The sequence below is a fragment of the Canis aureus genome, chromosome 24 (genome assembly GCF_053574225.1).
Source record: "Canis aureus isolate CA01 chromosome 24, VMU_Caureus_v.1.0, whole genome shotgun sequence".
In the NCBI taxonomy this organism is placed as follows: domain Eukaryota; kingdom Metazoa; phylum Chordata; class Mammalia; order Carnivora; family Canidae; genus Canis; species Canis aureus.
In genome coordinates this window covers 38,757,437-38,771,607 of record NC_135634.1, presented here as the reverse complement: position 1 = coordinate 38,771,607, position 14,171 = coordinate 38,757,437, and the positions used below count along the sequence as shown (strand labels likewise).

Genomic DNA, 14,171 nt, shown 5'->3' with positions numbered 1-14,171 from the left:
TTACTCTTCCTCAGCCACACTGGATTCCTGGTAGTTGCTTAAACATGCAAAACACCTTTCTGCCCCAGGACATTTGCTGTCCCATATGCCGAGAATGCTCTGTCCATGGTTCATTTTCCGTCATCAATAAGAGAAGTCTTTCCTGACACCTGACGCCTATATTGGATTCCCCTCTCCCCACTTGGCTCTTTGTTTTAAGAGAACTAGTTATCATCTGTTATGAATGTTTGCCTACTACTCAACAGAATGTAGAGCCTAGGGAGAGAACATGAACAGAACAATAAAACATGTCTGTTTTATTTACTTCGTCTCTCATGTCCCTAGCATGGTGCCTAGCCTATAAGTGGTGGTTAGGTTCCCCCAAAATGAGGATGCCAGTGTCAAAAGAAACTTGAAGAAAAAGTTTCATACAAGAACTCATTAAAATTTGAATTAACAGAGAGTATCTGGTTTGATACATGTTGTTGGTGTGTGTGTGCACAATTAAGATTCGGTCCTCAAAATATAGATGTGCATCATGGATATGTACAATTCCATTTATTTACTCTGAACTTTTGCATTCTATTTTAAAGCCAACTGCAGAAACTACTCTAAGATCTAATATTTTAAGCCTCCCTGAATAACTTTAAATTTATTTTAACTCCTTTTACCTGATATTTTTATGCAGGGTAATAAAGAAGGGAGATGCTGCATTTAAGTTGCTTTATTGAAAAATACATGTATTTATTGTTTTCTTCTTATTGAAGTTCTAAATGCACATTTCAGATAATTTGGAAAGATAAAAACGAAAAGAAATATCACAGTTAACCCATTATCTGGAGATCACCATTATTCACACTTGTACTTTCTTACTGTCATTTCGATGAATATTTCTTAACCATCAAGAAACACTACAAATGAAATATTTTACCTTGGCTTTGAAAATGTAACATTAACACAAGCAGTTAACATGGTGTTATCTGAAAGAAGCTTTTCAAATGATAGTGCCATGATTTATTTCACTCTGTTCCTATTGCATAGATACACTCCAGCTTATTAGTCTACTTGAAATTTAGGCTATTTTTCCCCTACTTTCACATATTTGCAATGTTGTGATTATCTCTGTCCACAAATGTGTGTCAAAGTTTCTTTTTTTTTTAAGATTTTATTTATTTATTCACAAGAGACACACAGAGAGAAAGAGGCAGAGGGAGAAGCAGGCTCCAGGCAGGGAGCCTGATGTGGGACTCGATCCTGGGTCTCTAGGATCACGCCCTGGGCTGAAGGCAACGCTAAACCACTGAGCCACCTGGGCTGCCCTGTGTCAAAGTTTCTAATATTTACTTAGAATGGATTTTTAGGAGAATTACTGAGTCAGAAGGTTTTTTGTTTTTTGCTTTTTTTAGAGAGAGAGAGAGAAAGAGAAACGTGCGCAGAGGGGAAGGCAGAGGGATCCCTGGGTGGCTCAGCAGTTTGGCGCCTTCCTTTGGCCTAGGGCGCGATCCTGGAGTCCTGGGATCGAGTCCCACATCGGGCTTTCTGCATGGAGCCTGCTTCTCCCTCTGCCTGTGTCTCTGCCTCTCTCTCTCTGTGTCTATGATGAATAAATAAAATCTTTAAAAAAAAAAAAAAGAGGGGAAGGCAGAGGAAAGGGGAGAAAGAGAATCCTAGGCAGGCTGCATGCTCAGCATAGAGTCCGACTCTGGGCTGCATCTCGTGACCCTGAGATCATGACCTGAGCCAAATCCGAGAGTCATATGCTTAACCAGCTGAGCGACATAGGCGCCCCAGTATTCACATTTTTAAAGCTCTTGATAATGTATGGCCCAATTGTTTTTCCGGGATAAATGCATTCCTGTGGCTATGACTTTATTTCAGAGCCATCTTGGCATTCCACCTTACCTGGACCAAAGTGGGTATGACTCAGGCCCAGGTTGGATCCCTTCCAAGAGGTGTATTATAAGGTGCCAGCATGGCTTCCCTCCAGGGTGGTCTTGCATAAAATGTAGTCCAATGCATGGAAATACCCAAAGACCCAAAGACTGTATTGAGCCTCCTGCATATTTACTTCCTCATTATTCTAGGGAGAAATGTTAGTATTCGGGTCTGGTTTCCTGAGCTTTAATTTGGAAAGAAAGTGGAGGAAGTGGGTTAGTTTAAATTCCCAGAGCATTCCTTTGCATCAGTGAAAAGTTACAATTTTTGAATAGATACCTGTATTCCAGCTGGTCCCATGGTGCCTGAAGAATTTAGGGCATGATTAAAAGAGTTGAAAGGAAGCAGTGTCAAAAGACCCAGAAAATCTAGTGTGTCGAGTCTGAAAACAGGATTTCAAGCTTTTGAATTTCACCAACTCATTCACAGCTGCACATCCTGTCAGATTTGGGCGACTGGGTAAACATCTTTGGAAGAGAGCCTTTGACATTTAAGATAAAAATATTTTGAACCTGAAGGAAAATGAACAATTGCAGTGACAAGGGGCTGACAAGTTTTCTGGAAAGTAGTTCTTTTTATTCTTAATGAGGTAGGAGATGATTGCTCTGAGTAAATTGAGTATTTCTGGCTCTTCCATCTGTGTCTCAAGTAGTTTCAAAATTATGTTGACTGAACACAGTGAGGATTTTTTTCACACCTCTGGTTGTGGTGATTAATGGCAAGTACACAACGTCTTTGTGTGTATGTGTGTGTGTCTTTGCGAGTGTGTCCACATGTATGTGTCTACAGAGAGAGAGAGCTGCTGATGTAGACTTGTATATTCTGTAGATCACAGAATCCAATATATCCATGTAGGTTGGAAGTTTCTGGTAGACCTCGCAGGAGCCCATGTGGTGACTGATAAGCCTCAGTAGCTCCAGAACAACAAAGCTTGGCATAAATATTCCTATCTTCAAAGCAGCAGTTCTAGTGGGTTAAAGTGCTTTAACTCTGAATTTCCTTTGTTCCGGAGCTTACTTTACTAACAGATAGAGATCACTGCGCATGCATGTGTCACACTTTCCTTTGAAGGTATGCTAGGGAGTTTACTAATTACTAGGCAAATGAACAATTACTTTAAAGAGGTTCTTTTTTTTGAGCATGTTTGTTGATACTCTGATGAGGATATTTATAGTAATCTTTTCACCAGTTTCTGAGTCTCTGTAAAAGCAAAGAGATAAAAATCAATAGACATGGTAGACGGGGGAGCAGTGATGTTAGCTCTTTTTGTAACAACAGGGTGCTAATGAGGGCATGATTTCCCAAACACCAGAAAAACAATTCCTCTGGTGCCAACAGAGACTTCTCACCTCCAGCTATCTCGACCTTGGGGGATTTATCATGAGAGGAAATGGGTCAATGTGAGAAGACGGTTCAGGGCCAACCTGTCACCAACCACCTCGGCTCCCCTCCCAGGCTGGCTCGTCATCATTCCCAGCCTTGAGTATGATGACTTTCTTCTTAGTTAACAGAGAATTAAAAATATGCCCCGTGATTTCTCTGGGGATTCCCCTTGCACACGCTGGACGTCAACTGCCAAAGCTCATACTTCAGGGCCATACAAAGAGGACATTGCCTGTGTTTGCAGGAGGGAGGAAGTGCAAGGTGTCTAGAGGGCCCCAGGGAGGGCCTGAGTGCCAGCTTCACACACACACATCCTGTTCAGCAGTCAGGGGCCGGCTCTGGGCATGGCTCTCACCACACCACAAGCAGTCAGTAAATATTCATTGATGAAATCAAGAATGATGAAGGCTGGGACGTCTGGGTGGCTCAGTTGGTTAAGTGTCTGCCTTCGGCTCAGGTCATGATCTCGAGTCCTGGGATTGAGCCCCAGATGGGCTCCCTTTCTTGTTCTCTCAAATAAGTAAATTAAAAAATCTTTTTAAAAAATGATGAAGGCTGTCCTTTCAAAACCACACCAGACCGTCCCTTACCTTCCAGCTCCCACAGTGTATAATCCATAACTGGCCTAATATAGGAACAGAATAAAGGAGGCTAACAAAGGATTTTTCTGATCATTTCTTTAACACTTGAGAAATATATTTTCTAATTTATTGGACTTTACTGCTGTGTTCCTCTACCCCTTTTCCATCGTGTGTTTCATTACTGCCTGAACTCTATTATCTCAGACTGTCACACAGCTAGAGCTAAGTGCTGCTAAAGACATTTTTTAAAATTAAGAATAATATATATATTATAAAGAAATAAGGGCTATAAAGTTTTATCTTTATAAAGTTAGTAGTCTTTACTTTCAAATGATCTTAATATCCAAATGTAACGGGTTCCATTTCTTTTAAGGAATATAAAAGAAATACAACTCCATGGTACTAGATAGAAATAGATGGACATGACCAGGGAGGTCATACAGGATGGCTATTATTACCCCCAAGGAAATCTCAAGGTCTCTCAGCTAATTTATTTCATCTATTGCTTTTATTTAAATATTTTAAAAACAATGATAGTATCATGGCATTTTTCCTGTAAATAAGGACTATGGATCTCTAAAAAGCAAGGACAACAACAGTCAACAAAACTCAATATAACTACAGTACCATTATCACACCTAACGAAATTATTAGTAATTCCCTAGTTGTATTTAATACTCACCTTCCCCCTCCCAATTTTCCCAATTGTCCCTAAATGTCATTTACCGTTGGTTTACCTGAATCAGGCAAGGTCCACACATTGCACTGCTTATGTTTCCTAAGTCTCTTTTAATCCAGAACAGTCCCTCCCACTCCCTCCACCTCATCGACTTGGTGAAGAAACAGTCCACTGTTTTGTAACGATTAGTCTCACTTCATTACTTGCTAAACAAGAAGCCAATCACAATGGGTTAAGAGTCTTGCCAACCTAATGAAGCCAGGTGTCTTCATTCCATAATTGATATTTTTGATCTGGTGTTCACTGACGTTCAACCTCAAGAGCAAAGAAAACAAAACCAAGACCAAAACCAAATGCTGACCGAGACTTGAATGTGACTGCACATACACGAGTCCTGCAGCAAAATCCGTGTCATCTAGTTTCAGTGGCTGCTTTTCACTGACTTGGTGCCTAGTTTCTGTGAACACCTGCTGTGATTTCTTTCTACCTCCCCTGATTCTCAGGTCAGTTTTCAGACAGCCAACAGTCTTTACCTGTGGGCCACCTTCTGTACGGTATGCCATCCCCTGGCACCTCTATGAAGTATCTCCTTGGTAAGGAGACTGTATGAAGGGGAAAGATGTTGACTGAATTTCCCTTTCACTTGGGTACCTCTGACTTTCTTCTTTACCTTTTGCCCATCTAGAGAAGAAAACCCCCATGACAGAATGGTAATCAGTACTAGCAATCTCTCCAGTGACTCGTAACCCTAAACCGTACAATCCACATGTATTAGGGGTGTGGGGAAAGTGTCTTTCATTCCCAATGAAAGGAAATTGCCATTTAAAAATTATGACTCCTATAGGAAGTATTGAGAAATGGTACCCACTGGTTAACCATTATATATTAGAGGTCATCCTTTCTTACACTTGTGAACCAAAGTGCATCCATCAGACCAGGTTCTAACTCCAGTCGAACCGTATTAAACTGGGTGACCTGGGACAACCCAGCCGTCTTCCTTAGCTGGATATTTTCAATCTAAAAAGTCAGAGGAGTGGACTAGACACCTAAGGTCCCATCCAGCAGTTGAGCCGGATGACTTAATTATGTTAATAGCTACCTCAGTGTTCTCATTTTGTCTCTCCTCTCCTCCCATAAAGAACCTCTCCTAACAGGCACCTGCCTTTGTGTGTGTTGGGAGCCTCTATAATGTTTGGCAGCCACTAGTCAAGAGGTTCCTGTTTTTAGTCTTTAAGTATGACTTTGTTAAACAGGTTATTTTATGTGCTGGAGGTTTCCCTCATACTGGACAGACTCACCTTTCAAATGAAGAGCAGTGAATCCAAATACATTTATGTTAAAATGTGTGTCATAAAAAAAAAAATGTGTGTCATCAAAGGATTGCCAAGATCTGGTCAGATTAAGAAAACCTGGAGCGTGCAAATATGCTAGTACTGAATAGAATTGTTGAAAATGCCCTGCACTCTGTGCCTGCACTAAAAAATTTTTTTAAAATTTTAAAAAAAGCATTATTGGCATCGGCCCTGCTCTGGGCATATGCGGTGTCCTTATCTCAGTAATCCCCATGGGGACCAAAGACTGAGCCAGCCCATTTGGGGAATGAGCAAAGAAACGTATCCTTGCCCACCACAGAGTGAGAATTCACCTCAAATCTTCTCCCTCTTCTAACCGATTCTCTTCCTGGTGTTGCAACTCAACTTTTGAAGTCACGTTTTTGAGCAATATTATTGTTTATGCTTCGATTTCGTGTGCAATTCAAGAGCTGTCCTTATTTTTCTCTTGTGTCATCCCACGGAATAGATACCGCAGACAAATTTGGAAACCGTTTCAGAATGATTCATATTTGGGGAAAAATTCAGCCACAGGACATTTGTACCCGGGAGCCATAGAAACTGCAAGCTCAGTTTGGGTCTTATAAACAGTTCTTTTATGAGGTCGAATAGACCAAAAATCCTGCTTTGTGGTTTAAAAACAGATTTGTTATTAATGTGTATGGTTATTTCCCCATCTCTTCTATTTTTGCTGTCGGGTCGGTGCAGCTGTGGCCTTTTGCAGCAGCTGGGGTATAAATATAAAGTGGGAATCGAGGCACGTTAGAAGGGAGGGGGCAGCCGAGGAGCACAGCAAAGCCCCAAGCTCTGCAGGCCCGACGTCGGGTCCGGGCATGTTGGTTTCGGTCTGATTGCCTTGTCGGCTTTATGCTGAGCAAGCTTTAATGATTTACAGGTTGGCATGAGAAGCGGTGTTTCTTGTCATGAGCGTGAACATCCATCTCTGCTTGTATCCTACATAGTAATTAAGGCCAGACTTTTTTTTTTTTTTAACATTTGTTTTTATGTAAGTTCGATTTGCCAACATATAGTACAGCACCCAGTGCTCAGGCCATCAAGTACCCTCCTTAGTGCCCGTCACCCAGCCCCCATCCCCCCGCCCACCTGCCCCCTCTGCAACCCTTTGTTTGTTTCCCAGAGTTAGTCTCTCATGGTTTGTCTCCCTCTCTAATCTTTCCCACTCAGTTCCTCTCCTTTCCCTTATCATCCCTTTCACTATTTCCTATATTCCACGTTTGGGTGAAACCATATGATGATTGTCTATCCTTCTCCGATTGACTTACTTCACTCAGCATAATACCCTCCAGTTCCATCCACATCAAAGCAAAAGGAGGATATTTGTCCTTTCTGGTGGCTGAGAAATATCCCATTGTTTATATATAGACCACATCTTCTTTATCCATTCATCTGTCAAAGAACATCATGGTTCCTTCCACCATTTGGCTATTGTGGACATTGCTGCTATGAACATGGGGGTGCAGGTGTCCAGCGTTTCACTGCATCTGCATCTTTGGGGTAAATCCCCAGTAGTGCAATTGCTGGGTTATAGGGCAGGTCTATTTTTAACTCTTTGAATAACCTCCACACAGTTTTCCAGAGTGGCTGCACCAGTTCACATTCTCACCAACAGTGTAAGAGGGTTCCCCTTTCTCCACATCCTCTCCAACACTTGTTATTTCCTGTCTTGTTAATTTTAGCCATTCACACCAGTGTAAAGTGGTATCTCATTGTGATTTTGATTTGTACTTCCCAGATGGCGAATGATGCAGAGCATTTTCTCATGTGCTTGCTAGCCATTCTCTTACACCATCCACAAAGATAAATTCAAAATGGTTGAAAGATCTCAATGTGAGACAAGAATCCATCAAAATCCTAGAGGAGAACACAGGCAACCTTTTGAACTTGGCCACAGCAACTTCTTGCAAGATACATCTATGAAGGCAAGGGAAACAAAAGCAAAAATGCACTATTGGGACTTAAGATCAAAAGCTTCTGGACAACAGTAGAAACAGTCAACAAAACTCATAGACAACCTACAGAATGGGAGAAGATATTTGCAAATGACGTCAGATAAAGGCCTAGTATCCAAGGTCTATAAAGAACTTATTAAACTCAACACCCAAGAAACAAACAATCCAATCATGAAATGGGCAGAATACATGAACAGAAATTTCGCCAAAGAAGGCCAAACTTTTTGATGGAGCATGATCTCTGGGAGGATTTGAGGCAGTATCACATTATATGCTCCTTTCTAGGTTATCTTTGAAGGTGTACATTATATGTTAGTAAAACGTTTAAAAATGATTCATAGCTTAAAGTTTATACCAATGTATAGATGTGTCACTTCATGAATGGAAGTCCTTCTGGAAAGAGACTTGTCTAAAACCAAGGTGAGCATTTGTAATAACAGCAATGATCCCTTTTTGCAAATGCTGGCAGGGTTTCTGTTTTTGCTGTTTAGTTTTGTTTGTTTTGCTTTGTTTTGGAGTCATTTCTTAAACTTCTAGTGAGGAAAGACAGCTTTGGCTTATCAGTTACAGAAGTGAGCCTACCACCCAAATTGTTGACAAATGGCCAACATGTCTCTATGAGAGGAGTAGAGATGGTGTGCATGTATCAAGTAGAAACTTCTCTATATACCTTCAGCTAACAGCCTATGTTAGCAAGAATTTGTCAAGTGTCCACTAGGTGTCAGGCATTGTGCTGGGTGCAGCGGAGGGTCATACAGATGGGATCACAGCCCCTCGGGGCACATAACTCTTTTCTCCAGTTCAGTGAACCCCACATTTTCTGCAAAATTTTTATATGCATATAAAAATGTAGTTTTTTTTCTAGCACTATTGTAGCAACAACAACAACAAAAAAAGACGCCAAATAATTAAAGGTTGATTTGGTTTTACATAGCTGGATGTCATGTGATAGAAAGTGCTCAGTAAGTATTTGCAGTTGTTGTCATCTGTCCGGTGACTGTCTGGATTTGCTTCTTCTCTGGTTGCTAAGATCATTCTGAGTCATATGACATTTTCCCAGAACCCATATCTCAAAAACCTTCTAGCTACAATCACAGCCAAACCTGCTCTTCTTCCAGAATTTTCTGTTAGCTCAAGGTACCTCCAGCCACATAAGCCAGTCCTTCAGTCCACCATGCTCCTGCCTACCACAGGGTCTTTGCATGTGCTGGTCCTTGCCCTAGAATGGCCTTCCCACTTCTCCTTTTCAAACATCAGAGCAACATTCTGCTGAGGTGTCCTGTCTGACCTCCTTGAGCACCCCAAATCCTCTGCACCACTTGTCTGTAACATTTAGCACAGATGCCGCTTTATATTTCATTGAGTGATTATTTGATTAATGTCTGTCTCTCCCACCAGGATATAAGCTCCATGAGAACCAGGGCAGTATTAATTTTTGATAATCAACAGAATCATATGCTCATATGTTTCTGTTTTGTTGAAGCCTATACTGAAGCTACTTTTCTAGGCAAGTATATAATTCAGCTGTCTCGTTAAGATAATATGAAATCCTTCAGAAAGTTCTAAAAACAGTACAATGAGCACTCATGCACCCACCACCCAGCCTATTAAATAAAGATTATGCGGACATTGGCCACATTCCTCTCCTTCCCCATCATAAGATGAGGCAACCACCATCTTGAATTTGCTGTTTCTCATTCCTGTGCATTTCTCTGTTGACTACCTATGTCTGTCTATAACCGTCAGAGAGTCTTTACGTATTTCCAGATTTTGTATAAATGGTATAATTCTGTGTGCATTTTCTTGCGACTTTATGTTTATGAGATTCAAACTGAAATGGGTAGTTCAGGTTCATTCATTTTCCTTGATGTGGTATATTTCCACTGCAAGAATATGGCATAATCAATTACCATTCTTTTATCGATGTGCATTTAGGTGGTTCCCCACTTTTTTTTTTTTTTGCTATTTCAAATGCAACAAAACATTCTTGAATTTGCCTTCTTTTGTGCATACGTGAGACAGTTTTTCCAGAGAGTATACCTGAAAGAGGAAATGCTGAAGTGTAGGCTATGTTTTTCTTCAACCTTACTAGGTGGTGCCAATCTACTTCTCTAAAGCAGAGAACAGCTGCACAACATTCCATTAAAATAATGTACACTAATTGATTTCCCCATTCCCTACTACATTTGCTGGATACTATTGTGAGGGGGTGGGGCCGATTAAAACAATATTAGATATAAAATCTTTCACGTTGAGATGATTACTCTAATAGAGCACTCAAGACCTCTATACTCTCTGGGGTATTTGAGCTCATTTGGTCTGTGTTGAGAGTCAGGTCAATTACTACCATCGCTACTTTTTATTTCCATTGGAGATGATGAGACCAAACCTGAGAGATTAGACATCTCAAGTCCTGGTGGGGCGAGCAGCAGAGCCAGGTGGAGTGGCCTGGTCTCTGGCACACAGCTTATTCCACTCAACTTCTCTCTCTCCTGACCCGGGAGTGAGTTGGTTCAGCCACAACTAATACCAGTCAGAGCACGGGAAATGATGTCACAGCCGCAGACCACAACAAAAACATGCCTTCTTTATTGCACCTGTGAAAATGCAGGGTATTAGCTCACAGGCCGAGGCTGGGCTGCATTGTCCTGGACCAGGGGGAAACAGATGGCAATTTAATAGGAACCTGATAGCATTGTTTTGGGTTGGACAGGGGGTAGCCTCTGGGGAACTAGGAGAGAGGCTCTCAGCTACCAGGCACAAGGGCTTGGAGAAGGAGCTTGCTGTGGCCACTTCCTCCCTCCCACCTCTACCCTAGGAGGGGCCCAGAGGGGGTAGGAGTGCAGAGGCCTCTATTGTTTGCCTGCCTGTGTGTGTGTACGTGTGTAGGTATATGTGGGTGCTCATAAGCACGCAAGCACATGTGCATATGCATATCCATCTCCGTGTGTGCATGTGCTTGTGTGTGTGAGCATATGTGTGTGCTCATGTTCATCTCTGTGTGCGCGTGTGTGCGTGTGTGCAAGCGCATATGCATGTCTATCTCTGTGTGTGCATGTGCTTGTGTGTAGGCTGTGTGTGTGTACATATGCATGTGTACGAGCGCATGTGCATACACATACACATCTCTGCATGTGCACACGCTTGTGTGTGTGCATGTGTGCACTCGCATGCAAAAGGGCCAGCGCCACCACGCCCGGCACCTGCCGCCTGGGGCTCGGCTGGCCCCGCTAGCCTCAGACCAGGAACCAGAGCTGAGGTGGCTCGAAGGTAGAGGGCCTCCAGCTGCAGCTTGTCTAGCTGGTGCGGCTCCTGACCCCGCGGCCCTGGGCACCCCCGCGGGGCTCAGCTCACCTGCTCCCTGGATGCCACGGACACGCCACCTTCCCTACGCCGGCCCCGGGGCCCCCTTACCTTCCCTCCCCTCACCGCAGGGGCCGCCTGGGCCGCCGCCTGCCCCCCGGTGCCCGCGGACCCTTGGCTCCCGACCCATCTCGGTCTGCTGCCCTGCAAGCCGTCTGGGCCGTGGCCGCCGCACAGCCCCCCCCCATGGCCCCCCGTGTCCCATCTGCATGCCCCGTCCTCACCCGTGACTGCTCTCTCTCCGGGGCTCCTTACCTGGTGGCGAGTAGCCTCACCTGGGCACCTGGAGGCTGCCTGCAGCGTCACTGCGGCTTTGGGCCCATATCCAACCAAAGCTGTTCGTTGACTTTGACTTCCCTTTTTTTTTTTTTAAGATTTTATTTATTTATTCATGAGAGACACAGAGAGAGAGAGAGAGAGAGAGAGAGAGAGAGGCAGAGACACAGGCAGAGGGAGAAGCAGGCTCCATGCAGGGAGCCAGATGCAGGACTCGAACCCCGGCCTCCAGGATCAGGCCCTGGGCCGAAGGCAGGCGCTAAACCACTGAGCCACCCAAGGATCCCCAGACTTTGACTTTCCATGTATCGCCCCTGTCTGTGTTTTTTCAAGCCAACTTTTCCGTCGTTCTGTTCCCATTAGAAAAAATCCTAAACCCTTTGGGGCGACCTGTGAGGCCTGGCTGCCTTTCCAGCCTCTTGCCACTTTCCCCCTTCGTTGTCCCCACCCTCCATCCGTCTCGAACTGCCTGCAGTTTGGCTAGTGGGTCACAACCCCTACCCTCTTGTCCAGGTCTGGCTGGTCCCCATCAGCATCCTCTCCTTGGAACCCCTCCCCCTTCCCCAACCAAGTCTCCTCACCTGCCTGGCTCCTTCCTTCCAGTAGCATCTCCTCCTCTCCCTGAAGATAAGGGAGACTCATCTCCTCCTCTCCCTCCCTATCCTTGGCCCTCTCATCTAGATTGGGGGCTCCTCCTAGGGGTTTCCATGGCATCCTGCGGTGACCTTTACTGAGGCACCGATGACATCATTTTGGGTGCTCCTCCAAAGTGGGACTTGGTGATTATCTCTTCTCGGCTCCTGGCGCAGTGCCTGGCTCTCTGTATGTGGGATGCATAAACACATTTTACAAGTTAAAGAGAGAGAAACTTTCTCAAAGTTGTCTTGGAGTGGCAGCAGGGTGTCAGAGTTTTAATGTATCCCGTTATACGTATGTGACTTGCAGCAGGGACAGATCCCGGTGGCTGTCCACGGGTTCTGACAAATCCTCATAACTAGCTGATTTCTTACCTTTCCTTGTAGTACCTGTCACCTGCTCCTCCACTTTGCCAGGAGGAGTTGACCCTCTGGCTGCCATCCAGGAGCTGATGACTGACAGACCTGGGCATCTTTGCCAAGTTTAAGAAAAATAAGGTAGATTGCTGAATGTCAGCTGTCCAGGCACTAGGAGTCAAAGCTCATCATTTTCCTTCGTACATTCATCTGCGCCTTCAGCAGCAGCAGCTTGCAAAAATAAAGAGCACAGTAGGAATCGAGCCCTGGCTGAGAATCTGGCCATTGTGGTGGGTGGTGGGCCGGAGGAGGAGGGAGGCAGTTACTCCCAGGGTCAACATTTCAGGTTGTTCCCGGAAAAATAATTGCAAAGGCAACCAGTCAGAAAGGAGATTGGTGGCCTCCCTCCCCCGCCCCCTGTATTTCTTGGCACTTTGGCTGCCATCAGATTAATGAAATCTTTCCAGTCCTGACAGAAATGACAACCTCAAGAGGAAAAAAAAGTATGTTTCCGCACTGGATAAAAGATTAAAACAACACGAAGGAGCAAACCCGTTCCTATATAAGGGCTTCAATACTTCCTTGTGCAAAATGATGTGAGTTAATACCTTTGTCTCAGGGGGATATTTTTTTCTCCTTGAATCTTTAGAGGTTATTTCCAGAGTTGCGAAGGATATTTCAAAAACCATGTCTGAAGTCGAAAGTGCCCAAGTACAGCCAGCTCTGAGCCGAAGGACAGAGAAAAGGGGAGAGTGTCCTATTGAGAGATGAGAGTTATTGCCTGCAAGTGCTAATGTGGGCCATGAATGAAGAGTTGTTGTTTTAAAGATTGAGAACTATAATGGCTTGAAAAAAAAGAACTAATGATTTTTGGAAAATTGAAGCACACTGAATTTAATTACTGTGATAGTTAAAAAACAATTTGTTTGTTATCAACTATATTTCTGTATTTTTCCAGTGGAAAAAGTATAGGAGTTTTGAACCTCAAATGATTGGAAGTGTAGGTTTGATTTAGAAAAGAAACCTGAAAAAAGAAAAAAAAGAAAAAAGAAAAGAAACCTGAGCAGAAATGATTCTTTTCCATAGATAACAATATTTGACTTTAAATTTGGTTATTAAACTATTAAAAGAATCAACCTACATAAAGTTGTCATATTTAAAATCATAAAGTGCTTTTTATTTTTTTAAAGATTTTATTTATTTATTCATGAGAGACACAGAGAGAGGCAGAGATATAGGCAGAGGGAGAAGCAGGCTCCCCGTGGGGAGCCCAATGGGGAATTCGATCCCGGGACCTGGGGATCACACCCTGAGCCGAAGGCAGATGCTCAACTGCTGAGCCACCCGCGTGTCCCACAAAAGTGCTTTTTAAATTATAAGACTGTCACAATGAGTTTCATTGATAAGTATTAATAAGCAGCTTACTTTAAGAATTCTGTTTAGAAAAATGTGCATATCCACACCTTTTTAGGAGCACAGCTCTCCGAATAGCCAGTGATTTTCCAATGGATATTCAGAACACGTTAGGGTGGGTGTTATGTTTAGAGCGTGAATATTCTAATTGAAGAAAATTCATTTTAAGATTCAACAGCCCCCGAGTGTCTAGGATAAATACATGTCGTCAATTAGAGTTTTCTTTGGTGTCCTCACCCTATCCTTAGGAAGAAAATCCAGGCCGGGCC

At 43.4% G+C, this 14,171-nt stretch overlaps 1 long non-coding RNA gene across 1 annotated transcript; it reads right to left on the bottom strand.

The window, feature by feature from the left end:
- Positions 1 to 6,802: 6,802 nt before the first annotated feature.
- Positions 6,803 to 12,828, bottom strand: LOC144296105 (uncharacterized). Its single transcript, XR_013363238.1, has 4 exons — positions 12,508 to 12,828; positions 12,079 to 12,317; positions 10,248 to 10,455; positions 6,803 to 7,820 (listed from the first exon to the last, which is right to left on the bottom strand). It is a non-coding gene; the product is annotated as an uncharacterized LOC144296105 (long non-coding RNA).
- Positions 12,829 to 14,171: the final 1,343 nt, after the last annotated feature.